General features: G+C 33.7%; 2 long non-coding RNA genes across 2 annotated transcripts; both read right to left on the reverse strand.

Annotated features, from left to right (window-relative positions):
• Positions 1 to 10,918: 10,918 nt before the first annotated feature.
• LOC145736499 (uncharacterized) lies at positions 10,919 to 13,168 on the reverse strand. Its single transcript, XR_014179983.1, has 3 exons — positions 11,328 to 13,168; positions 11,053 to 11,261; positions 10,919 to 10,976 (listed from the first exon to the last, which is right to left on the reverse strand). It is a non-coding gene; the product is annotated as an uncharacterized LOC145736499 (long non-coding RNA).
• A 1,176-nt stretch (positions 13,169 to 14,344) lies between these two features.
• Positions 14,345 to 24,207, reverse strand: LOC145736396 (uncharacterized). The gene is made up of 3 exons (XR_014179921.1): positions 24,042 to 24,207; positions 23,735 to 23,923; positions 14,345 to 14,442 (listed from the first exon to the last, which is right to left on the reverse strand). It is a non-coding gene; the product is annotated as an uncharacterized LOC145736396 (long non-coding RNA).
• Positions 24,208 to 26,124: the final 1,917 nt, after the last annotated feature.

Here is a 26,124-nt window from a genome sequence, read left to right on the forward strand (position 1 = left end):
CATCTTTATGATAATTTAACGGCAATAAAGATAAATTGATTTCAGCATCGTTTCTAGAGCAACGTCTACATTATCACCATGCAATAATTGACAATTTTATTTTCTGGTGGCGCTATTGGTGTTTGCAAATAAGTGAAACAGGCATAGAAAATAAGCCTTTTATTATTTTTGTTACACTTCCAACCTAGTTTGGAACATAACATTTGAATAAAGGAATCAGATTTTAACTCTTTTAAAAGATTTTCGTTAGATATACCTCTACTTTGTACCTCTTTAATTACCAAACAACTTTTAGAAATACGGTTTTTTTCATCCATAATGGGAAACTTTGTCTAGCAAAAAACTTTTTTTCAGTTTCTCAAATTTCCTATTACATATTCCTTATTTCGTTGCAGATATCGAACGATCACACTTGGATACTTAAATTTTAAATATTTATTTCTTTTAGAATTTGTTTCAAAATAGCACTTTTTTCTGTTAATTTTAACAAATCTGTGCTTGACATATTAAGGCAAATTGCCAGTACGCTAAATACAATTTTGTCAATATTACATTACTCATTTTGGATAAAATTAAAATAATATAGGTACTTACCCTCTTAAGTATATTAAACTTGGTATTTTTCACGTTTATTACTTTATTTATATAAAAATGCAATTAATAAGTAAAGCAATTAACAAATAGTACTAATTGCACATCAGAAATAATAAACAACCAAAAAAAATATAAAAATATATGGACTGTATAAATTGCGGATCGAAATCGTGTATACATACGCTTTTTACAACGCACTAACACAAAATGATGAGATCATAATGAGATCGCGGAGGAATGACAGAAGGGTGATCCGATCACTCTCCGAATTACCCAAAATCGCCACTAAAAAAAACTGTTTTGACATCCGCCGATTTACCGCTCCTTGTTCTAGGCACGTACACGTCTGTTATATGGCGCCAGAGTGGAGATTTTCAGTTTGAACTTGTTAAACCACATACATTTACAAAATACATTTGCGATTAGACGCTATACTTGCAAAAAATCTAATTATTCTTAAACATGGCTCTACTATGGGTAATGTAACAATAACTGGAAGTTTCTATCCCAAAAACCAACAAGATATGCTTAGTATTCGTATTAATTATATTCAATTTTCAAAGTCCCTACGGCATGCAAGGACAAGTGATTGGTACCAAAATGTACCTACTAATAGTCACTATTATCGGCCAAAAAAGACAATGTGGGAGGCGGGACAGTTTGTCCAGAAACAAGAAAAACCAACAAAATATGCTTAGTATTCGTATTCATTATATTCAATTTTCAAAGTCCCTACGGCATGCAAGGACAAGTGATTGGTACCAAAATGTACCTACTAATAGTCACTATTATCGGCCAGAAAGACAATGTGGGAGGCGGGACAGTTTGTCCAGAAACCAAGAAAAAACCAACAAATTATACGCTTAGTATTCGTATTCATTAAGTTCAATTTTCAAAGTCCCTACGGCATGCAAGGACAAGTGGTTGGTACCTAAATGTACCTACTAATAGTCACTATTAAAGGCCAGAAAGACAATGTGGGAGGCGGGACAGTTTGTCCAGAAACCAAGAAAAACCAACAAAATATACGCTTAGTATTCGTATTCATTATGTTCAATTTTCAAAGTCCCTACGGCATGCAAGGACAAGTGATTGGTACCAAAATGTACCTACTAATAGTCACTATTATCGGCCAGAAAGACAATGTGGGAGGCGGGACAGTTTGTCCAGAAACTACGAAAAACCAACAATATATGCTTAGTATTCGTATTCATTATATTCAATTTTCAAAGTCCCTACGGCATGCAAGGACAAGTGATTGGTACCAAAATGTACCTACTAATAGTCACTAGTATCGGCCAGAAAGACAATGTGGGAGGCAGGACAGTTTGTCCAGAAACCACGAAAAACCAACAATATATGCTTAGTATTCGTATTCATTATGTTCAATTTTCAAAGTCCCTACGGCATGCAAGGACAAGTGATTGGTACCAAAATGTACCTACTAATAGTCACTATTATCGGCCAGAAACACAATGTGGGAGGCGGGACAGTTTGTCCAGAAACCACGAAAAACCAACAATATATGCTTAGTATTTGTATTCATTATGTTCAATTTTCAAAGTACCTACTACAAATTTTCAGAAAGCGCCTATAAGTAAATGTGGCAACGTTGTATTTGCTGTCATTTTCTTTCTTGGAGTATTCGAGTATTTTATATTCGTAGATTTGTTTACTATTTATCAGTGTGTGTTTGTGCACTTTTAATAGAAATTGAGTTTAAAGGTGGTAACTTAATAAAACATAATTGTATTGCTTTAATGTGTATTGTTTCAGATGATTATAAGTACTATAACATGTAAGTAATTAGAAATATACAAATTTTTGAATGTATTTGCCAATAGAAAAAAATAAATCGCCGCCACTGACCAATCGGGCATCTTCGGCTCCGGCTTGCTGGAATCCGCTTGCTGCCTTCACACCAGTCCGCAAACCGTTCACATAGAGGAGGCCGGAACCAGTATGGATTCAAATACAGGACCAGGCGCAGACAGTGGTGTGATATAGAAGAGGAGCCTCCTATGTTTGATTTTTTGCCCCAAAAAGTTGGACTAAATATTCAGGGTGAACTTACTGTAGAATATTTAGTAAATTTGTTTTTTCTGAAAATTTTTTGAACATTGTGGCCCAACAAACAAACTTGTATGCAAATCAGGAAATCCAAAAAACACCTGTCACAAGATCGTCTAGGAAAAAAAGGTGGGTTGAAACAAATGCCACTGAAATGCGAGTATTTCTTGGTACTTTATTGCACATGGGACCTTGTACTTTTCCTACAATTGAGCATTATTGGTCGCAAAACATTATGTACAAGATGCCATTTTGGGGACAAGTAATTAGCAGAAACCGATTTCAATTATTATTGCGCTTTTTGCACTTTGCCGATAACTCGTTGAATGCCACCACCGAAGATCGACTGTTCAAAATTCGACCGGTTTTGAACCATTTCAATAAACTTATGCAGGAGCAATATGTTCCAAATAAACACCTATGCATCGATGAAAGCATGGTCCTTTGGCGCGGCAGACTATTTTTCCGCCAATATATAAAAAATAAAAAACACAAATACGGAGTGAAACTGTATGAACTGTGTGAATCCAATGGAATGGTGTTGAAAAATAAAAGTATACTGCGGAATGTTCTGTTCACAGACAATTTTTATAATTCAGTGTCTCTCACTCACATGATGACATCCAGAAAAACGTACATCTGCGGTACTCTACGAGCTAACCGAAAAAAAAAAATCCTAAATATGTGACTTCTAAAAAACTAAAATAGGATGAATTTGTGTGGCAGAGAAATAAATCCGTTGTTGTGTGTAAGTGGAAAGACAAACGGGAAGTCTTAACAATATCGAACAAGCACAAAGTGGGAATAGTCGAGGTTCAAAATAGAAATAGAAAGGTGTCCCTAAAAACCAAATATTATCAAGGATTACAACGCTGGAATGTCAGGAGTCGACCAATCAGACCAGATGCTCAGCTATTACAGTGCTCTAAGAAAAACGGTAAGGTGGCCGAAGAAGATAGTTTTACACATTTTCGAAATATATATACATAATGCATATTTGCTGCATCGCAAGTCCAATGGAAACCAAATGAAATCATTAAAATTTCGAGAATTATTTGTTGCGTCACTTATTGGCAATAAAATGCCAGTAAATGACCAAAAGTCCAAAAGCCAGCAAAATAATTTTCACTATTTAGAAGCTATTCCACCAACTGAAAAAAAAACAGCGACCAACTAGGGCCTGTCGTTTCTGTACCACCCAAAACCGCCGTCGAGAAACACGATATTTTGTCCTATTGTCACGATCTAATGTGTCACAAGTAGATTTTTCGTTAATTACTTAGTCAGCAAATAATCGGCCACTGACCGAAACAAGTCGTCGACCACTTGAGTTGCAAAATAAGCAATCGAACCTTTAGAACGGAAGCTAGCTAAGGTGTTGCAATCGCCAGTCAGCAATAAGTCATCAATTGTTTGGACAATGATCCAAGTGCTTAGACAAGCAATTAAGAAATTGAACTGACTAAGGGATCGCAATACCTTACAATAAATAGCCGAGAAATTTGGAAAGAAGGGTTAGTTAGAAATTATCCGCGAAACTAAACGGTTCGGTCGCGAAAGTTAAGGGAACTCTACCCTGACACTTACCCTCGTCCAAAATGGTTTGTGAACTAATTATCATGTAAGTACGAACTTGTAATTTATAAATAAGCCAACTTGAGTCTGACAATGTGTATAACTTTACTAGTTTCTCTCTACGAATAAACGTTGTTGTTTTTGTTATCCAATCTTTGAGTTTAACTGGACTACGACCCCAGCCTACACGTCCCCGCGTTACGACTAAAAATTAGATCGTGACAACTTGGTGGAGGCGCCGGGTAAGTTGGTAGAAGTACATTTATTTTAAATGGCACATAGCAATTCTGTTTGCTTTATGTGTAAATAAGGGCCGTAGAAAGAATTTTATAAGAACAAACCCAATGTTAAAGTTGAAAACAAGAAAAAGAAAGACTAATATAAACATGTTTACAAAAAGCTCGTTTCTTGTCTCTTTTAATCAGATGAAAATTATTACGCGATTGTGAAAAAGGTGTATAAAACAACTACATTTGTCTAAACTTTCATGTTTCGAAGATTCCTAACACTGACAGCAACCGGTTATACGTTACTTTGGAAGTTTTCTTATTGATTGAAAAATTGATGAATTTATTACTCACTTGAAATCGATTATTTCTTGTATTTTTACGTTTCCTCAAAGCAGTATTAGTATAACTAAATTATTTTTATCTTAAATAAACTGTCAGACTAAGTTCGGCTCGGACGAGGGTACGTCGAGGGGTACGTGTAACACGAGGCAAAACGATCAGCCACCAAGGTAAAATAAGGTAGTAGTAGCGTCAAACTTAGTAGCTGCCGCAAGAGCAGACAAAAAAGGGGAAGCATCCTCTGAATATCTACATGATATATTCTTTAATAGTACTTAGCCCAAATAGAGTGTACTAAAGTACGCAAGTGATTTTCCTTAGTAAGGGAAAAAGGAAAAAATGATACATGTATCACAATTAATTCTTTTCTTATGCTACAAGCGGGTGACAATCACTTTGTTATTTAAGTCATCGCGGTATGATCATATAAACTGCTGATGAATAAATATAATCGTTATTTCATTTCTAACTTGCACAATCCAGCATACGAGAATAATTTATAAAAAGCGCGCGCGAAGATTAATAATTACATAATGGTATGTAAAAAACAAAATAAATATAAAAATAAGGGGCAAATGAAAGAAAAAGTATATTGGGGGCGAAAAAAAGTAGGTACACTACGAACATATGCGGTTAATTAAGTACCGTAGTCAAAATATGGGGCGTTAAATTCCACGGGTTTACAATTTCAAAAGTTATATGAGTTGCTAAATGTAATAAATAAACGGTTGCAAAATGTAACTTGAAGACTTTATAAAAGTCAAACGGGGCACGTAAGAGAAAGATTACAAAAGTTTCAATATACGTTAACTGTTTTCACATGATATAATATGGGCAAGCAGCGCTTGATAAGCATATTACAAGTTTTCGAAGAATCGCAGTAAGCTTTACAATGTATTAAAACAAAACCAGTGACAGGCAAATGGACAATTTATAATATAGGTTTATATTATATTTAAGAAAAACAAAGGGATTTATTTTTTTTAGTGCATAACTTACTAAGGCTATTATCATACGCCTATATATTTACGAGGGATTTATGATTATAACGGGGAATGTTAGACATTAAGATTAAAATAGCAGTAGGTAGTAATACGTTTTTTATTGCATTTAACACTGACGGGAGTAGCTACGCGAAGAAGCCACTACCAAATCAAGGGCGAACAAGGCTTTGGATCAGACTCGCTAAAAACTAATACACGCCACTGGAAATGGAAACTAGAATCAGCAAAGTTAAAGGTCCGGGCATTTCTCTAAGGAGACTGGAAACGCTGACGATGAAAAACCAGCCACGGGACGTCAGACCGCGACCACAGTTGAGTCGGTTTGTGATCGTGGCCGCGGTAGGAATAGACACACTAAGACGTGGTGACCTGCCGCGGGGGATGATCCCAAATCGGCTCCCGTCAAGTTTTGTCATCAATACGATAAGTTTTGTTGTTGTAACCGGTCATGACAATACAACCAATAAGACGCTGCTGGAATTCCTGACGCTAACTCCCTTGTGCTAACTGCCTGAAAGGGCTGTCCACCACAACATTGGGTTGACACGTATTTCCATCTCGGACCGGAGGCTCTTGAGATTCAACGCAGTCCCGAAGATTCGAACGTTGAAATTTGGTTGAGGTACGTTCTCACCAGTGACCTTTACCCCAATGTGTCTATTGGTGGTATCCATAAAATAGAAATATATACTACACTTTGATCTTAGCCAAAAGGCCTACACTTTGATCTTAGCCAAAAGGCCGAGAAGCAGAGCAGAAAGGCAGAAAATATGTTGCTCTAGTGATATCTTTGTCCTCGGCCAGTACCATCGTACCATCATCGGTTCCAGGCCCCATACCCTCTTCTTCCTAATACGAATTATAATTCCTGAGGTGTATCCATGCGGTCACCTCAGCCCCATATAACTAACAAATGGATACCCGCGGTGTACCCTTGTGTTCACCCCGATATAATTCAGTCCCGTTCCGGCTCGTCACTAATTCGATCACGAACCACACACCATGGCAATCGTGAAAATACAGTTCTGGGAATTGTTCCACTTGCACGTCCAGAGCAGTAAACAGATATGTAGTGCCAGACTCCAGACACCGTCCAATTGTCTTCAGAAGCCGTGTTTAGTGCAGTGAAGTGCCGCGAAAAGAAGATAGAATCCCCGAACGACAATAGTGCGCGGAATATTAGTGAATCGCGAGTGAAAAGTCTCCCGCCTCAGTGTTAAAGCATAGAGACATTAAGTTTTTTTTTACAAACTCTAGAGGTAAGAAAATAACAAAAACATTTATTTTTATTCTAATTGTTATATGTTTTCTTTTATAATTTTTCTTTTGGGGTATGAACGGGATACTAGCGAAAAATACAGAATATATTTTTTTTAATCAACCTATCGGAACTTATTCCATAGATACTACATTTTGATTTTATTTTTAATTTTAATTCTGTGAAAACTAGGGGCTATACTTTGTTGGTTAGTGTTTACATATAACTATGATAAATTTTGTTTGTGTTGTAATAAGGGGGAAAAATCCGTTAAGGATATTTTTATATTACCATCTTTGTTCTATATTAAGATTTGAAGAAAGAGATTAGAATTTGTGGTGTCAAATTTCTGTTACATTGCCACCATGATTAAAACTTAAAAGTATCATTAATTTAATTTGTAGTAGTAGTCCATATTAATTTAATGTTATTTTGTTTTAGAGATTTGCCTAGTGAAACTTTTTGTCAATATAATTAATATTGTGAAAAGCTAGGACTACCTTTTGTCGGCCGGGGGTATGTTTCACAATGTAGATTTTCGTTAATTATTTAATAGTAACTACTACTAATACGTTAATTACTTATGGCCAGTATTATAAAAAATGCCTTTCGACCTTCGGTCGACGAACCGCCGGTTGAAATTCACCGGAGGGTTAAAAACAGTTTGGTATTATAAACGTAAATCGTCCCAAGGTTAGCGAACCAGAGGTTGAAACTTATTTTCTGTATGTTGGCTACCCTACCGATCAAATTTGAACCAATAACAACCATCCTCTATCTGACATCTGTCAATTTTCTTAAAAATTTAAAATGCGTTCGAAGTGTGGGTAGGTATTTTGTGTTGTTTTTCCTCGTGTTATGGACGTATATTCTATTTTCATTTCGAGTTTTTCCTCTAAAATTATATGAACCTAATGACTGTCAATCCCAAGAAAACCAAAAGATGTTCTTTTCACGGACTCAGACTGTCATACCCTAGTTGATATAAACTATAAACATATCGTTGAATGTAAGAAAACTGATGCTGTGACTTGGAAACAAAAGTTAAAAATAGTTATATCAAGTCTACAAAACAAAAATCTATTTACCTATCATATATGTTAGGCTGCTGGTTGGAAAAAATTGCGGAAGTGGTATATTCACAACCACTGATCCGAAACACAGCAGATCAATTAAAAATGCAAATTTGATAACTTAAAAAAAGATGTCGTAAGTACGAAGCTAAAAAAAGACAAAACCTGCTAAAGACTGGTGGTGGAATAGATGAGATGGAAATCAAGGAAGCAATAAAGCTTTTATATGAAAAAATTAATAATTGTCATTGGGTTTTATCGGTGACTGGTTTGGAGCCAAGCGTAGGGGACAGTGGATGTGCTTCCTACTAGTAGAGGTATTAAAAAAAACTATTTATTATCATAATTTATAATATATATTATTATAATTCTTCAGATTTCGATTATACGAAGACCGACATGGATAACATGGAAGTATTATTTGAAGCTGATATAATACCGACTAATTCAGCAACCTCAGTCACTTGACTGTGACTACTGAAGGCTTTGAAGGCGCGGGAGAAAAAAATGGTACTTATGATAAAATTATTTTCAGTAGGTTATTAGTCAATGCTGTTTGTTTGCTTTTAGATTGGTCCGACTATACTCCAAAAAAGCTCCAGTCAAGAAAGCATGCTGTACTGCAAACAAAAAAAAAGAAAAAAGAAATGACTCTATAACCGTTAAGGAAGAGCAAATAATTTTAAAAAATAAATTATTAGCAGAAGAAGCTGCAAGAAACAAGAGTTTCATGAAAGAAGATTGGAAAGAGAAGAGGAAATTCATAGACTAAAGTCTAGAAACCTTGAATTGCAAAACGAAAAATTAGAACTGGAGATTGAACTTTAAAAAAATCAATTAGGTTCTTCATAATTAAAATGTCTGGATAAATAAACAGAAAATATATAAATATATGTGTTTATTGATATTGTACACCTTACATAAAATTGATTATGTACTAAAAATTCTATCATCTAGAACAAAATATAAAAATACCATATAAAGCTAAAAATATATTGTTCGTCATAACAAAAAGTATCAATTAATATTTTCATTTAACAAATTCAGAAAATATAAGAGAAACTCTTCTCTGAAATTGTGCTGTTCTCTATTATTATTCTGTATATCATTATTTTCAAGTGGTTCAATCACTATGTTTGGAGTCATTAACAGGATCTGGTTCATTCATAATAATTGCAATAGTTATGAAGCACTGCACACCCTATAATAACGACTTTGGCAGTGTCACATGATAACCTATACCAAGAGAAAGAACTGGAAAACTGTCTTTTTAAAACACCAAATAATCGTTTCAATTGGATTTCGAGTTCTAATTTGGGATTCATTGAAAACTTGTTCAACCTCAATTGTTGGATTAGAATTGGTGTTATTAAATATTTTTTTAAAGGCATATCCTGAGTCCCCAAGCATTATCGAATTTCCAAACTCATTACCCTCAAACTGTGCTTTTATTGAGCTATTATTGAATATTGTTTGATCATGAGTTGAACCTGACCAACGAGCAACAATATTCCGGATGCGTAAATCCGCATCACCTACTACTTGCACATTTAGTGAAAAGTAACATTTTCTGTTCCTAAAATATTCAGCATTAGGTCCGCCTAAAAAAATTGACAAAATCAATCAAAACTTGCAAGACACTGTTTTATATTATGCATTTACCTGGTGAAATAATTTTAACATGGGTACAATCAATGGCTCCAATTACACGAGGAAATTTTGCAGTGGCATAAAATTTTCTTTTCACTTCGTCTATTTCCTGTTGTGTATTTGGCATGCCTATGTATTCTGGTGCTAATGATGCAATTTTAAAATAACCTTTTTTACAATTTGCGAAGCTGTAGATTTATGATTCCAGCAAAATCCGCAACAGTTTGTAACATACACCTGTAGCACAGAAGCGAAGTACTAGAAGGACTTGCTGCATTGCTGTTATTGCATGATTTCTGGAAATAATATGTTATTATTTTATTTTAATATTTTCAATTTAGCTACCTATGCTTTGCTTACCTTTCAGTTTTTGGTGCTATTTGATTGTGCAAGCGTTGTGCCAACACCCCAGCGACTGTTCTTCTGCTGAGACGAAACCTTATTCTAAACTCTTCGTCACTCCAACGTGTAAAGTGGTCTAATCTTAATCGAAAGTTCGAGGTACCCTCTGCCGCACTCTCTGATGATTTTCGTTTTCAGAATCTGATGAATCGTCACTGCTGTCTTCCCAGAGTAATCTGTTTCTTACAATTTCAGAGAGGAAGACGTTCGACATCTTGTTAATGAATAATTCTAATTTTCACTAATGAACTCGTTTTGCACGTGAAACAAAATTTCAAAATGCAAATTTCGAAAAATGAACAATTTCAAAGGTCCACGAATATAGGTTAGGATAGACTGCCAACCTTCGGTTGGACATTCAAACCGAGGATAGAGCTGGGGTTGACGAAACCCTCGGTTCAATCGTCGGTCGACTTTCGGTTGAGGTTTATAATACCAAAACTGGGGGATTTCAGGGACTTACATTGGAATAGTGAGAAATCTAGTGGGCTTGTTTCAGAATTCGAAAACGATCAGAAATATTTTCTCCAGACGATTAGACAGAAAAATAAAAATTATCATTCTGAAGAGTGAACTTAGAACTTTAGAAACCTTAGGATCATTTCATTCTCCTTTGACTAGTGTACCTCTATGAAATGTTCATCCTCTCATGCGGACCAACTCCGTCACAATTCATGGGGGGCAAGGGTATTGGAGCTACAGTGCCTCATCCGATTGAACTCCCTTCACCTCACGGTTAATCAGAATCTGCCCTGCTCGGGGTGTATGCTAGGACCTCCATCTAGTTATTACATATCCACATTGGTTCCTCAGGCTTAAGTACTTCCAAATTGAAACGCGGACCTTACAAAGCTTACCTTGGTTCAAGAACGTCTGAATCAACGAGTCTTCTTCAACCATGGGAGAAGGAGACAAAGGTACCTTTGATCCGTCGTGCAACAAGGCTTAGATCAGCGATAGGATGGTTTGTAGATCCTGCCTCACCACTGGTCTCTAGGTCGGTCTTCGAGCAACAGTCCGAACTTTCTAGTGCCCGGACGGCTCGATACCTTCTTGGAAGCCCAGGCTGAAAAGACAAGAGTTCTTACGCATACTAAGATGTGACCGTCCAAACTGTTGACCCTATCAGTACCTTAAAGTAAGTCCTTTGGGCGTGTCGGTCATAGGGGCTCCCTGCTCGTATCGAGCGGGTTTCGCTGGCGATACTTCAGGAGGGCTTGCAGTGCCTTAAGTAAATCCTTTGGGCGTGTCGGACATAGGGGCACCCTGCTCGTATCGAGCGAGTCGACGCCCAAAAATGTAATGTAGAAAGTTCTTTTGACCTATCTTCTGATCACTCCATAATTATCTTAACAGTTCACACAGAAATATGAACATAACAAAAAACAAAACAATGGTATGTGGATCAAACCAAAGTCCATCCAGATCACCCTTTCTACACCTATAGCACGACAGGGACATGGCTTACTCCTAAACAAGTCCAGGATTTCGGAGACGAGTGGCACAGTCTGCCCTTAATACGTTGTTATGAGATTCCAGATGTTTTAGATCCATCAATTATTTACGCGGACAAAAGCCATTCTATGAATAAAACAGAAATCTTAAATCATATCAAGGCTCACCCTAATACTCCAATTCCCTCAAAAAGTTCTCCAGACGTTTATTAACTCCCCAGCTACCAATTGGAAAGAGTTTTTCACAGAGGTAAATGATAAAGGGCTATCATCCGAAGATTTAGTTATAGGCTTAAAGGCAAAGGAACGAGAATTGAAAATTAAGGGACGGTTCTTTTCACTAATGTCATGGAGGTTAAGAGAATACTTCGTAGTTACTGAATACCTTATTAAGACCCATTTTGTCCCATTGTTTAAGGGATTAACCATGGCCGACGACTTGAACACCGTAGTCAAAAAATTGATGGACAATTCTAATGGCCAAGGTTTGGACACTATGACAATATATGTATTGCCAATCACATAGACTATGAAAAATGGAATAATCACCAAAGACATGAAGCCAATGGTCCGGTGTTCAAAGATATGGGTCAATTCTTGGGATATCCTAATCTAATCTTTAGGACGCATGAATTCTTCCAGAAGAGCTTCGTCTATTATAATGGTAGACCAGATCTCATGACAGTCAGAGGAACAGTCGTTGAAAACAAACCAAATGAATTGGTGTGCTGGAATGGACAAGCCGGGGGACTGGAGGGGTTAAGACAAAAAGGGTAATAATAGTTGCAGTTTTGAAGCCATTTGAAGAAGCCACAAAGCAGGTCTCCGGGGACAAATATGTTACAGTGTCAATAATTATCCCAATTGTAGTAGGTATCCAAACGAACTTGCAGAATGTGTGTACAGGTTTAACCTGTAATATTGCAAAATATCTTCATTCAAAATTAATTGCGTCAGTAATAAAACGATTGTTTTCTAATGAGACAAGAACCGTACCACGAGTCGCCACCCTTCTGGATCCCCGCTTCAAAAAACATGCATTTAGGAATTCAGAAAATGCTTCTCAAGCTCACATATATACTCAAAAAGAACTCGCAAATTTTATGCAAAAAACAAAATTACTGAGCAATGCAGGCCTCGATGATAAAGGTGTGGAAAATGAGCCAGATTCTACTCCCTCTACATCAAAAGCAACCAATTCCAGCACCTGTGTGGAGGTGGACCTGTTTGGTTTCTTGGCTCAACGTATTACACAGGCTGATCAAATTAGTACTGCTTCAAGTGATTCAATAATTTTGATGCGTCAATATATCGAGTCAAAAGTCTTGCCAATGGATATGACAGACCCCATTGAATATTGGTCATCACAATCGCAATTTCCCTCAGCTTTTGCTGATTTTGCAAAAAAAATTCTTTGCATTCCAGCAACAAGTGTGCCTTCGGAAAGAATTTTTTCCAAAACAGGCCAAGTCATTAGCGAGCGACGGTCAAATTTAAAACCAAAAAATGTCAATATACTAATTTTGTGGGCCAAAATAAATGGATGCAAAATGAGTCATTGGAATGATTTTATTGGTTTATCCTGTTGAATTTTGTGATTTTTTGACGACTTTACATTTAATTTTTTAATTTTTAAACAATTTGTTATATTTGACATTTTATTTATTATTTTGTTGAATTTTTGTGATTTTTAACGACTGATTTAGTTTTTATTGTGATAAAGTTTTTGATTTTTAGTTTACATTTAATTTTTAAACAATTTGTTTTATTTTGACATTTTTATTATTATTTTGTTGATGATTTTAGAATAAAATGTTTTATTTTTTATGTGATTTTCTCTTGTCTTTGTCACTGTCACTATCGATAGCACTATCGATAAAATCGATAGTTTTATTTTGTGCTATCGATACATCGAATTTTTGCACTATCGATAGTTTTGCAACTCTAGTTTTTATATAATATAAGTTTCATAACAAATAAGAGTTTTAATAAATAAAATGTCCTCAACGTATATGTATATGAATTTTCCACTTAGACATATTGTCCGTCGACGACATGACGTCACGGCCGTAGGAAACTAATTAGACTAATTTACGAAAAATCATAAAAAAAATAATATTTTACCTCAAAACGACAAATTTTTTCAAAATGTTTTCAGAAGGGTCATGACTGAAAGGGTTAATATACCGTATTAGTGGTGACCCGACGTGCAATTGACTCAAATTTGCATTCCCCAAAATAGTGCAAATACGAGTAGAAATGCCGTCGCCCCAACGTCGGTACCTGACGTTGCGTCGGGTAATCGAACGTTGGCTCGACGTCCAAATGCCGTTTGGGCATTATGGATAGTTCTTAGAAAACACACGTGATTAGCATTAATTCTTCGATATAAATAGGAGCTGAGCAGACACAAAAAGTTAAATTTGCTGTAGGATGTTAATCAGTTGGAAAATAAATTGTACGTTAGATAGATATGAATGACTGATTGCTGGTCCTTGTTCACTCCCAATGTCAACTTCTGCACAGTTACTCAGTTCGCCATGCATAGATTGACATTTAAAGGAATGACAATATTTCTAATACATCAGCATTTAGTTGGAAATTAGAGGAAAATTATTCGGCCAGATATTGTGGATAGAACAATGCTGCATATGGCATAACAGCAAATCGAAATCGCAAATAAAACTACACACCACCCGCGCCCCAATTTTTAGTTTATTATTAAATTAAAAAAAAAATCCAAGATTGACCTGGATGACTTTTTTTTTGCTTCTCGCTTCACCGGGAGAATATCTGAAACAAAAAAAATAATATTACCACGAGAATATAAGAAATGTCAATGTGTTTTAAGTTTGAACTCGGTTTTAACCAATGTTAGCTGAAGCTTGATTTTATATTGTAGCATAAAATCAGTATAAAAATTCATTATACTGTCACAAAGGAAATAAATCAAATTTATTTCACTTAATCGGAAACATTAAAAAATGTGGAATTTATATTATTTGAGCGGAAACATTAAAATTGTGGAATGCGGTCAGAGTGCAACTGCACCTATGATGCAATAGCTAGACTATGCACCGGAGTGTGACCGGACGCGAAAGAGTTGCGAAATATGCGAAATATTTCCAGGTACCGAGGGTCGAAAGGTCGTCACGAGTTGTCGGCTAGAGCAGACCTGGTCTGGGAGTTTTTGATTGGTGGAACCAGTGTTTGGAATGCTATAAGAAGGAAGTTGTACCCTAGAGAGGGGTTCATTCCAGTCAGTCCAGTTTTGCTGTGCACCACGTCGGAGAAGGCAGTACCTAGCCAGAAGACTCCGCTCACGCCACAGAATGTAGTCGTCCTGAATTCTGCAACCCGCACCGGGTTTACAAATTAATTAAATAGTCAACCATATCTTAAACTATAATAAATCGCGAGTGCCAAACCCTCCAGAAAGCTGCCCTCATTATTGTTTAACAAATGTAAGTATAGATTTATTATTGTAATATTTTGTTCATGTAAAAGGTATTGTTTAAAGTGCTACTTTTGGGAATTATGTTGAAGGTTTTATTCCGATTCACTAAGTTGATAAACCAACCATTTTGTCAATTAGTTTTAACTGTTATTTAGTTATTAAATTATATTTTTCTACCAAGTGGTTTGATTCTACCTCTGAAACAAGATCTCGGTAAAGGCGTTTATTAAAGTAATAAACGCACGTCTCGTTTAACTTGTTGGGCCAAAAGGGCTTTACAACTTAAACGTGACAATACATTTAATGGTAATCTAGCACACAACTTAACGTATTATGTCAGAAATTCACTGACTTTAAAAAAAAAATTTTATGCAAAACACGTATTTGTCAGCGCACGAGAAAACCCACCAGTTAAAAACAGGGCACGGGAAATTGGCACTTTCCAGCGTCCTCACGGAAAAGGTACATTTTTTAAACGAATCCACCAAAAAATAGATAGTTTTCAGACTAGTAAGAATAATGAAAAAAACCTTTCCTACTCAGGTGCGGTAAATGCACTTTTACACACTTATTTGAGTGCGGGAAAGAGTACTTTTCCCGCACTCAAATCCCTTGTTCTGCCCTCAGCAACATACATCTGAAAGTTTTTGCACTCCCCTGTACGATTGGGGCTCCCGCACCTACGGGATGGGGTCCCCCGCCACGCGGTTTTTACTTTTGTAATTTTTACAATTAATATTTAGAATGTTAATAGTTACTAAGTGTAGTTAAGTGTTTTTTCTCCATGATAAGGTAATGAAACTTTTTTATACTTTGATTTTATATTCCAAATTCTTTTTCAACCATTTTACAGTTTAGTTGCCTTCCATTAATGATAAGTTAACTCTTTGCTACTAATGGGTCTCGCTGTCCATCCCTGTACAGAAAGACAGCGTCTAATGTGTTAAGCAGCTTTAATAAATTTATAGTGGAGAAGACTGTGTGTTATTCCGCACCCTGTATTCTTACCCTCCACTGCGAGACAATGGACTTCTACTTCAAACTAAAACTTTTTTGTTAATAATGTCAGATTATTTAATTTTTCTATACAAATATTACTTTTTACTATGATGTAAAATTGACTGTATTGCCATTGTTTCTAAAAGTAGAATACTCATATTTGGTACGAACGTTCTACAGGAACGACAAAAATGATTTATGCAAATATATCGTATAATAATTGCATTAGATGCTACAGGACGTTCAATTTTTTAAAATATATTTTGATTAATTCAGTTTAAGAAATTTCGACTTTTATAAATGGAACACCCTGTACATTATTTATTTTGTCTGATAGGTTTTACGTATGTCATGTACCTAATTTGAGTAGATTGCAATTTATTTATGGTTTTTAATTTTTACCTTCGATTTAAGTTTAAGTTTAGTTAATTTAAGTTTTAATTTAAGTTTATAACTAGCTTACGACAAGTTGGTAGAGTTACAACATATTCCAGACATCAAAGTAATACGATTTAGCTAAATTGTCCTATACCGAAAGTTAATATTACGAAAGATACAGGGTGTGAAAGTTGAAATTTTGTTCTTGTTTTTTTATCATATTATCTAGGTATTTTGATATAAATTACTGAAAATGTGTATAAGGGGGTTTTGACAGCCGGTAAATATGATGGTTTCATCTATTTGCAGTAGCTGATAGGGGGCGCTACCTGCAGCTTTTTCATCTGCTTAAAAGGACTAATACTTTTTTCTACGCCACTGAAACAGACACACGACTTCAAAATATGATTCTAATATGTTTTCTACGTGAAAAAGGTATACTTGTTTTAAGGCTTAAAAGTTGACCGTTTTTGAGATATACACTATTTTGATATTGCAGGTAGCAACTTTCAAATTAGTAAATATTTATTTTATAAAAGTAAGTTTTTATTTTGCCTTTGTAAAATACTTGTCCAAAAGAAACCTTTTTTTAATGTTAATACTTTAATTTCCAGTGGTTTGTGGTGTTTGTGTAAGTTGTTTCACCAAATTCACTGAAAATACGTAAGGATTTTTCATCAGTCTTTTTGTTGTGTGATTTAGCTAAAAGATATTCCAATTAGTTTTTTTAAGGTGTGTATAAATTACGTAAATGTACTTTACCCTTTAACCATTTAACCGTATTAGCAATGCAATATTAAAACATTAAATATCTCGAAAACGGTCAACATTTAAGATCTAAAACTAGTATTTTTTTAAATAGAAAACATATTTAAATAATATTTTGAAGTCGTATGTCCGTTTCAGCTGCGTAAAAAAAATTTTAGGTACTTTTAAGCAGCTGAAATAGTTGCAGATAGCGCCTCCTATCAGCTACTGCAAAATAGTAGTAGTAATGCTGTAGCTCTATGTCCCATTACTTATGGTCCACCCTATACAGGGTTATTCACCTTATTTGACACGGAAGATTGTGACTAAACTATTCACTTTCAAAAAAGTTATAGACCTATTGAAGGTATCTTTTAAAAATATTTTCAAGATTTACCGGTTGTCCCAAATGCCGAAAAAGTATCAAAGTCATGTTTTTTCAAATGTAACACCTGGTATATTACTTTATTTTCAGAATCTACGTTGAAAATAAAAATTAATTTTATTGATGTTTGATAGGTCTAAACTAATTTATCACTTTTGGATCATAAAACTTAATCTGTTATCATCGCCCAAACCAATTTTGGTCAATTAATCTCAAAGGAAGGTTGAATGTTAATATTTGTTCTACATTTTTACAAAATAACGAATATCTGAGAAACTGTAAAGTTTAGACGTACCAAACCTCAATGTCATTCATTACCTTTTATTTTCAACGTAGATTCTGAAAATTAAATAAAATACTAGGTATTCCATTCGAAAAAATATAACTTTGATACTTTTTCTGCATTTGGGACAACCGGTACATCTTGAAAATACTTTTAAAAGATACCTAAAATAGGTCTATATCCATCCCAGAATCAAAAGTTTGTTGAAGGTGAATACTTTAGTCACAATTTTCCGTGTCGAATAACGTGAATAACCCTGTATAATTGATAAAAAAACAAATGTTTTAATTTTGTATGTCATTAACAACAATTTAAAATGTTTATTGGTCAATTGAATTGTTAAAAACAATTTTCAGATTATAGTTTAGTTAAGATAACAAAAAATGCAGGTAAAAGTTAAAACATATAAATAAATCGCAGACATTTAAATTAGGTAGGTATATGACATACTTCACAAAAGTTGAATTGTAAAAGATATCAGAAAAATAAGTAATACACAGGCTGTTCCATTTAAAAAAGTCGAAATTACTTAAGCTGAATTAGTCAACACGGTGTTTCATGGTAAATGCGTTATACAGGATGTTTCACGATAAATGCGTCATATTTTAAAGTGTGATTAAAGGTCAAAAAAAACTCTAGTTTGCTAAACCATGGTCCAAAGATGTTTCGTTATGTAGATACAGGGTGTTAAAGTTTGGGTAAAAAAATCAAAATTTACTTATTTCATCAAAACATATTTTCGTAAAACTTTTTAGGTGTCAACGATAAAGTTCGTTTTGCCATTAAAAAATATATTTTTTTACGAATGTTTGCAAATAAGCTACTTTGCATACGTAAAAGTGTGTGCAAAGTGGCACTTTCCCGCACACTATGCGGGAAAATTTTTTTCCCGCACACTTTTTAAAATGCTGATTATACCTTGCAACAGTGTTTTTATATAGACTATTATACATAAAATCTGCTTAGAATTTTGCGTAGAATTCAAAAATGTAATAATATTCAGGGGTTTCATATAAAAAACACGACTTTTTTCATTATTCTTCCGTACAGTTTAGGTAAATAAACCACCTTGTCTCTGTCTTTGAAAATGAGGCTTGTTTCCTTAGAAACCAAAGCTCATTGTCAAACAACGCATTTATATGCAATTTAAAGTCTACAACAGTGTTATTCTTACTTATTTAAGTTAAAAAAACTATTTTAATAATGGATATCACTGAAGATGAACTTCCGGAAGATGTTCTAAAAGCCGCCAACATGGCTAGTTTGCAATTGCTGCCTCTCAAATCGCGAGAAAAATACGAGAAACAGTACGAGTTGTTTACCCAATGGTGCGAACAAAAGGGATAAAAACCTTAAAGGAAGAGGTACTTTTAGCGTATTTTGTTACTTTAAGCAAAGAAACCACAATGTGGTCAAAGTATTCAATGCTCAAAAATGTAATAAAAATAAAAAGAAACATCGATATCGGTGAATTTTATAAGCTCACTGCATTTCTGAAAAAGCAGAATGTTGGTTTTAAACCTAAAAAGGCCAAAATTTTTACAAAAGAAGAAATATTCAGTTTTATGAACTCCGCACCAGATGAAATTTACCTGTTAATTAAAGTTGCCACTATATTCGGACTTGCTGGTGCATGTCGAAGGGAAGAGCTAGCCAATTTAACCACTACAGATATTGAAGACAAAGGAAACCTCATAATTGTTAAAATTAGGGATTCCAAAAATCATACAGCAAGAAACTTTATAATATCAGAAGAAGTTCATAACGGAACCTACCTGCAACTGTACAGAAGATACACCGGCCTACGTCCAAAAAAGTCAAACAATCGTTTTTTCCTAGTTTACAGAAAGGGTAAATGTTTTTCGCAAAGTGTTGGAGTAAACAGTTTTGGAAAAATGCCTTCTGAAATAGCTATTTTTTTGAAGTTGCCAAATCCAGAACTCTACACAGGGCACAGTTATCGTCGATCATCGGCAACGTTCCTGGCCGATTCTGGAGAAGGAATCACTGACATAAAACGCTTGGGGGGTTGGAAATCGACTACGGTAGCTGAAGAATACATTGATGAATCCACAAGTTATAAAAAAGGATTAAGTAACAAAATTCTGACCTTCAATCCTAAAGAAAGTGAAGCAGTTCCAAGTACCAGTATTTTACCTTCAGTTGCTCAATCTGCGATCAATTTAAAAAACGCGACCAACTGTACATTTAACATTAATGTTGTTAATAACAATAAATAGTTATAAGTTGTTGTTTTTAATATCAATAAAAATTAAAAACAAAATGTATAGATATTTCATTCGTAGAAAAAATATTCTTCCTAACACGTGTACAAAGTAGTTTTCCCGCACTTGAAGCTTATAGTCTAACTGCTTTCGCGTGTGGGAAAACATAACTTTGCACTGAATAGGAAAACTACTATTTTATATTTGCCAGTGGCGTCCAATCAAAAATTTTTCCAAAAAATGCAAATCAGTTCTGAATTTCTTATTCAATTTAACACAGAAAAGGTATCTAGTAACTTTTTGGTACGTCATCTCGTTTTCGAATAAAAAATCCTGCAAAAGTACCCTTACAATTAATATAAAATCTTCGAATTTTGCTTCTATTCAATTTGAAAATTTTGATTTATTCAGTTTTTTAATGAAAAAATAGGAAGATACTGCTTGTTCCTATCGAATAAAATTTTTTTTAAAAAAACTAAATTAATAAAAATTTAGATATTGATTAATAAAATAAACAGTCGACGATTTAATATTGATTTTATGGGTACATTTTTATGATTTTCAATTTTTTATTGGGAAACAGAAAGGTGTACCGAAAAGTTACTAGATAGCTTTTCTGTTCTAAATTGAATGGGGAATTCGAAATTGGTTTGCGTTTAATGGAAAAAGAGTGGTGTATACATATTTTTTTTGCAAAAACATTCAGGAACGTGTTTGATTGAACTACTGGCAAAATTAAAAATTATGTTTTTTATTGCAAAACGTGCCTTATCGTGGACAGTTGACACCTACAAAGTTGTATAAAAATATCTAAAACCGGTTTGAAGAAATAAATAAATTTAGTTTTTTTATTCAAACTTTAACACTCTGTATATCCATAATGGAACATCTTTGGCCCATGGTTTATTTAGCAAACTACTGTATTTTTTATTTCTAATCAAACCATAAAATATGACGCATTTATCGTGAAACACCCTGTATTTTAGGGTTCGATTAAACGTCAAAAGAAAACTTAGTTTATATAAACCATGATCCAAAAATGTTTCGTTATGGAGGTACAGGGTCTTAAAGTTTTGATATTTCTAAATTTATAAAAATATTATAAAATCTAAATTATTTATAATTCTCAAATCGGCTGCAGCTATTTTCATAAAACTTTATATTTGATAAAACAAAAATCTTCACCAACTCGTTCAATTGGATACCACTGGCAAAATTGAAAAATATTTTTTTATTGCAAAGCGTGCTGTTGTTGAACCTACAAAGTTTTATGAACATAGGTATCTGCAGCCCTTTTGAAGAAATAAATAATTTTAGATCTTTTTATGCAAACTTTGACACCATGTATCTCCATAGCAAAACATCTTTGGATCGTGGTTTATAAAGCAAAGTAGTGTTATTTTGTTATATTTAATCAAACCATAAAATATGACGCATTTATCGTGAAACACTGTAAAAAATTGAACGCCCTGTAGCATCTAACGCAAATTTATTTGCGTAAATCTAATTTGTGGTCCCTGTGCAAACAATGGTAATTGGTAATACAACCAATTTTATATCAGAGTAAAAGCTAATATCTTAAAAATTAAATATTAGTAAAACCTTGAGGAAAACTATCAGGTTGAAGTATAGACAACATAAAACTTTTCAAATTCTACCTAGTATCTACAAATGTATTAAAAAATAAGGTTCTATTTAAAAAAAACTAATGCCCGGTTTATACCTTCAAATTAACGAATTAAACTAAAAAGTTAGTTTTAACTTAAATTTAAATAGTTAAAGCCACATGTTTGCCAACTTTAAGCTAGGGGTAAAATTCGGGCAAATTCTTGAAACCTTCGTCACTTTTCGTTGTGATAAAATGTGAAACTTGATATGTTTTTTCCTTCATTCCCTGTTTATCGGTCTTACTCCATATCTCCAATTTCATTTCCATCGTTTTGTCAAGGATACACCGATTCCAACTAGTGTGGTAACCACAGCCAAAGAAAACTTCATCCAGTAGTTATATTTTAAATTTTACAAATGATTATTTTATAGCTGAACTTTTTCATGAATCTTTCACCCTCTTTAGGTTAGAATATGTCTAAAATACGTCAAAGCCAAAAACACATCTATGTCATTTAATTCAACATATCTTGAAAAGTATAAACCATAATAATTTTCATTCAATTTTACATGTAATTAAAATTTAATTTATTTTTTTAATTTGGAGGTATAAACCAGGTATTAACCACATGAATTTTCATTTAATTTTACATGTAGGTAATTTATGTTAATTTAAGTTTAATTTAATTTTTTAATTTGGAGGTATAAACCGGGCATTACATGTAATTAAAATCAAATTAAATTTTTTAATTTAAAAGTATAAACCGGGCAAAATACTAAACATGTTAAATTAGATAGCATAGATGTGTTTTAACTTTGGACATATTCTAACCTAAAGAAGGTGAAAGATTCATGATTTCATTCATAAAAAAGTTCAGCTATAAAATAATCATTTGTAAAATTAAAAATAATTAACAATGGATTAAGATTTCTTTGGCTGTGACATAGTTTGTGAGTACTGCTCTAGTTGGAATTGGTGTATCCTTGATAAAACAACGGAAAAGAAATTGAAGATATGGAGTAAGACCAAAAAAAAACGAGAAAAAATATAAATAAAGTTTCACATTTTATAACAACACAAAGTGACAAAGGGTTCACAAATTAGCCTGAAATTCACCTAATGTTGAAAGTTGGTCTACTTTTAAGTTAGGTAAAATTAATTTTATTTTAGTGTAATTTTTAAGTATAGCATGTCATATACAAATGTGTAGCTTTACCTTTGAGAAAACTTTTGATTGACTTTAGTGAAAAGTCAGTTTAATTTTAATTAGCAGGTATACATAGACATAATTATTAACTTAATTTTTGTTCATAACAACACATAGTAAACAAGTAGTCCAGGTTACTTGTTTACTCTGGGTTGTTATGAACAAGAAATAAATTTATGATTAATACTACAACTAGAAACTTGGGTAAACCCTGCCTCATATACTACATATAATACATATTAACTCAAAGTTGAACAATGCAGTCTACAAAGTTTTAGTGTACAATGATGATTTATTGTGTTAAAGGTAAAATGATAATGAAAACTGCATTGCTTTTTATTTTTGTTAATGTTACTATCATTAAGCTGGATTCATAGTTCTAGTTCCGCAAGAAGAAGTAATCAGTAAGCTGCAGTAAAAATAAATAATACTTGTAACACTCTGATTCATAGTTTGACAAATAAGTGCAAGCCACATTAACCGCAAGCAGTAAGCAGCAAGAAATGAATAATTTTCATTTCTTACCTTGCTCCTTACTGCTTCCATCATAGACTACTGGTCTTTACCCCCATTCATAGATTTTTGGAATATCATTTGACAAATTTTCTTTTGCTTTTGCCAAAAAATGACAACCCAAAAATAATAAATAAAATTTTGATGGTTTATAAGACTTTGGGGTTATGTTATTTCCTTCTTACTAAAGTGGAACCATGAATTGACATGGCTACTACTGCTTGCTGCTTACTTCTTGCAGAATTAGAACTACAAATCTAGCTTTAAAATCAGTTAACTCACCTTAAAACTTGCTTTTTAATCCACGGTTCTACCTAATGTAGATAGTTTGATATATTGCACACAATTTTTCTTCTTCAACTTGACTTGATTGCAGTCCCTGGGAAATGTAGTCACTTTCTTCATAAAAGTATTTTCTTTTTCATCCACATGGAAAAGTAGTGATGTATGCAGCATATACCAGTTGCAGATCTGTAAGACTAGCCGAATTAGTTACTAGAACCACCCTTAAAAAATGTGTAGTAATGATGCATCAGCATTAGCATGGTTTTTACATAGGTTAGGTATGAAATTGTCATTGTAATCTTACCTGGGCCAGCAGCTGTTGTATCCATTATGTCAATCAAAAAATACACATTTACTTGATTTTAGTGTATAATCTTCACCAATTAAATTGTTAGATTTTGTCATAAAAATATAATTAATTTTAGCAGCATGCTAAAACAAATAAACAAAAGCGAAGTGACAAGTGGGAATTTTACTTGACAACACAACAGATCCAAGAGGGCGGCCCTATCAGCAAAACCTCTCCCTCGAAACGCTACCTGGCGTGACGTCACAGTGGGTGCTCGGGTGCACAGTATTAATATAATAGTATTTATTTAGCGATAATGTTACATGAAAAACAAAACAATACAATGCACACATGTCCCAAAAATTAACCAACAAGCAAATCACTAGCAAATTGCATATACATTTTTTCTCGAATCTGTTTTCCCAGTTCTATTTTAAATATTTGTACCGGGTGACCCAATAAGACTGTTCCTCGACCATATCTCGGGAACCGTTCGTCGTATGATTTTGGGGTAAACATTTCTTTAGGTAAATCGGCCATGAAGAATCGTTGGAAAATATTTTCGAGTTCTAAAAATGACCACCAGAGGCCGTAACTGCCATCTTAAATTTTTAAATTGCATTTTCTATAAATTTTGCACAATAAACTAGAATTATTTTTTCCACATTTTTAAAGCGAACCAATTTATCAATGATTATCGTAAAAAACAAATTTCTGTTATTTCAAACAAAGATGGCGTGAGGTGTTCAATTGTTTTTGCAATAACCTGCTTTAACTTCTTAACGGTTTGACCAATGTTAACAAATTCGGTATTGAATCAACCAAAATATAGTTAATTTAGTTGAATATTTCTCCGCCAGGGGGCTAGTTTTGACACCATGACTTTAAATTCCAAAAAAGATAAAAAAAACAAACGGAATGATATGACTTTTTCTTTATGAAAAAGTAGCCAAATAACATCCAAATAGGCCAGTGAAAACCGTTTTTTAAATTCTCGTTCTTAACCTGAAATATTGAGAAAATGAGATTAATGGATCTGTGTGGTAAATTTCATAAAACTATTAAAAATTTAACTACATATGAATAAAAGTGAATAAAATTGTAAGTCTAAATAAAATTCATTTAGGCATTATTTAAAAAACCACATATCGTCAGAACATTCATCTTGCTCCAAAGCGACTAAATGCATCCTGAACTTATTAAGTCACTTTAATGTTACACTCGGAATTTGTCTATTGCATTGTAGTGTCCTCCTGTTTTTGTGTGATTTTTGGAGTCAATTTCTGCCAAAAATATATAATACGTTTGAAAATTAAAAAGTATAAGGATAACTTAAAAAAAGGTTTAACTTAAGGTATAAGGTTTAGTCCCTTTGGAGCCACATGAATGTTCTGATGATATATGGTATTTTTTAAATAATGCCTAAATCAATTCTATTTAGACTTACAATTGCTTCTATAACATTTTATTCATTATGTAGCTAAATTTTTGATAGTTTTATGAAATTTACCGCACGATCCTTGGCCTTCAAAGATCCATTAATCTCATTTTCTCAATATTTCAGGTTAGGAACGAGAATTTGAAAAACGGTTTTCACTGGCCTATTTGGATGTTCTTTGGCTACTTTTTCATAAAGAAAAAGTCATATCATACCATTTGTTTTTTTATCTTTTTTGGAATTTGAGTTATGGTGTCAAAGCTAGCCCCCTGGCGGAGAAATATTCAACTAAATTAACTATATTTTGGTTGATTCTTATTGCCCAAAAAATGCTTTTTTCGACAATACCAAATTTGGTGAAATTGGTCAAACCGTTAAGAAGTTAAAGCAGGTTATTGCAAAAACAATTGAACACCCCACGCCATCTTTGTTTTTGAAATAACAGAAAATTGTATTTTACAAAAATTATAGATAAATTGGTTCGCTTTAAAAATGTGGAAAAAAATTCTAGTTTATTGTGCAAAATTTATAAAAATGCAATTTAAAAATTTAAGCTTGCAGTTACGGCCTCTGGTGGCCATTTTTAGAACTTTAAAATATGTTCCAGCGATTCTTCATGGACGATTTAAAATGTTTTATCCCAAAGTCATACGACGAACG

Source organism: Ips typographus, linkage group LG12, assembly GCF_016097725.1.
Source record: "Ips typographus isolate SLU linkage group LG12, UJ_Ityp_2.0, whole genome shotgun sequence".
NCBI lineage: Eukaryota > Metazoa > Arthropoda > Insecta > Coleoptera > Curculionidae > Ips > Ips typographus.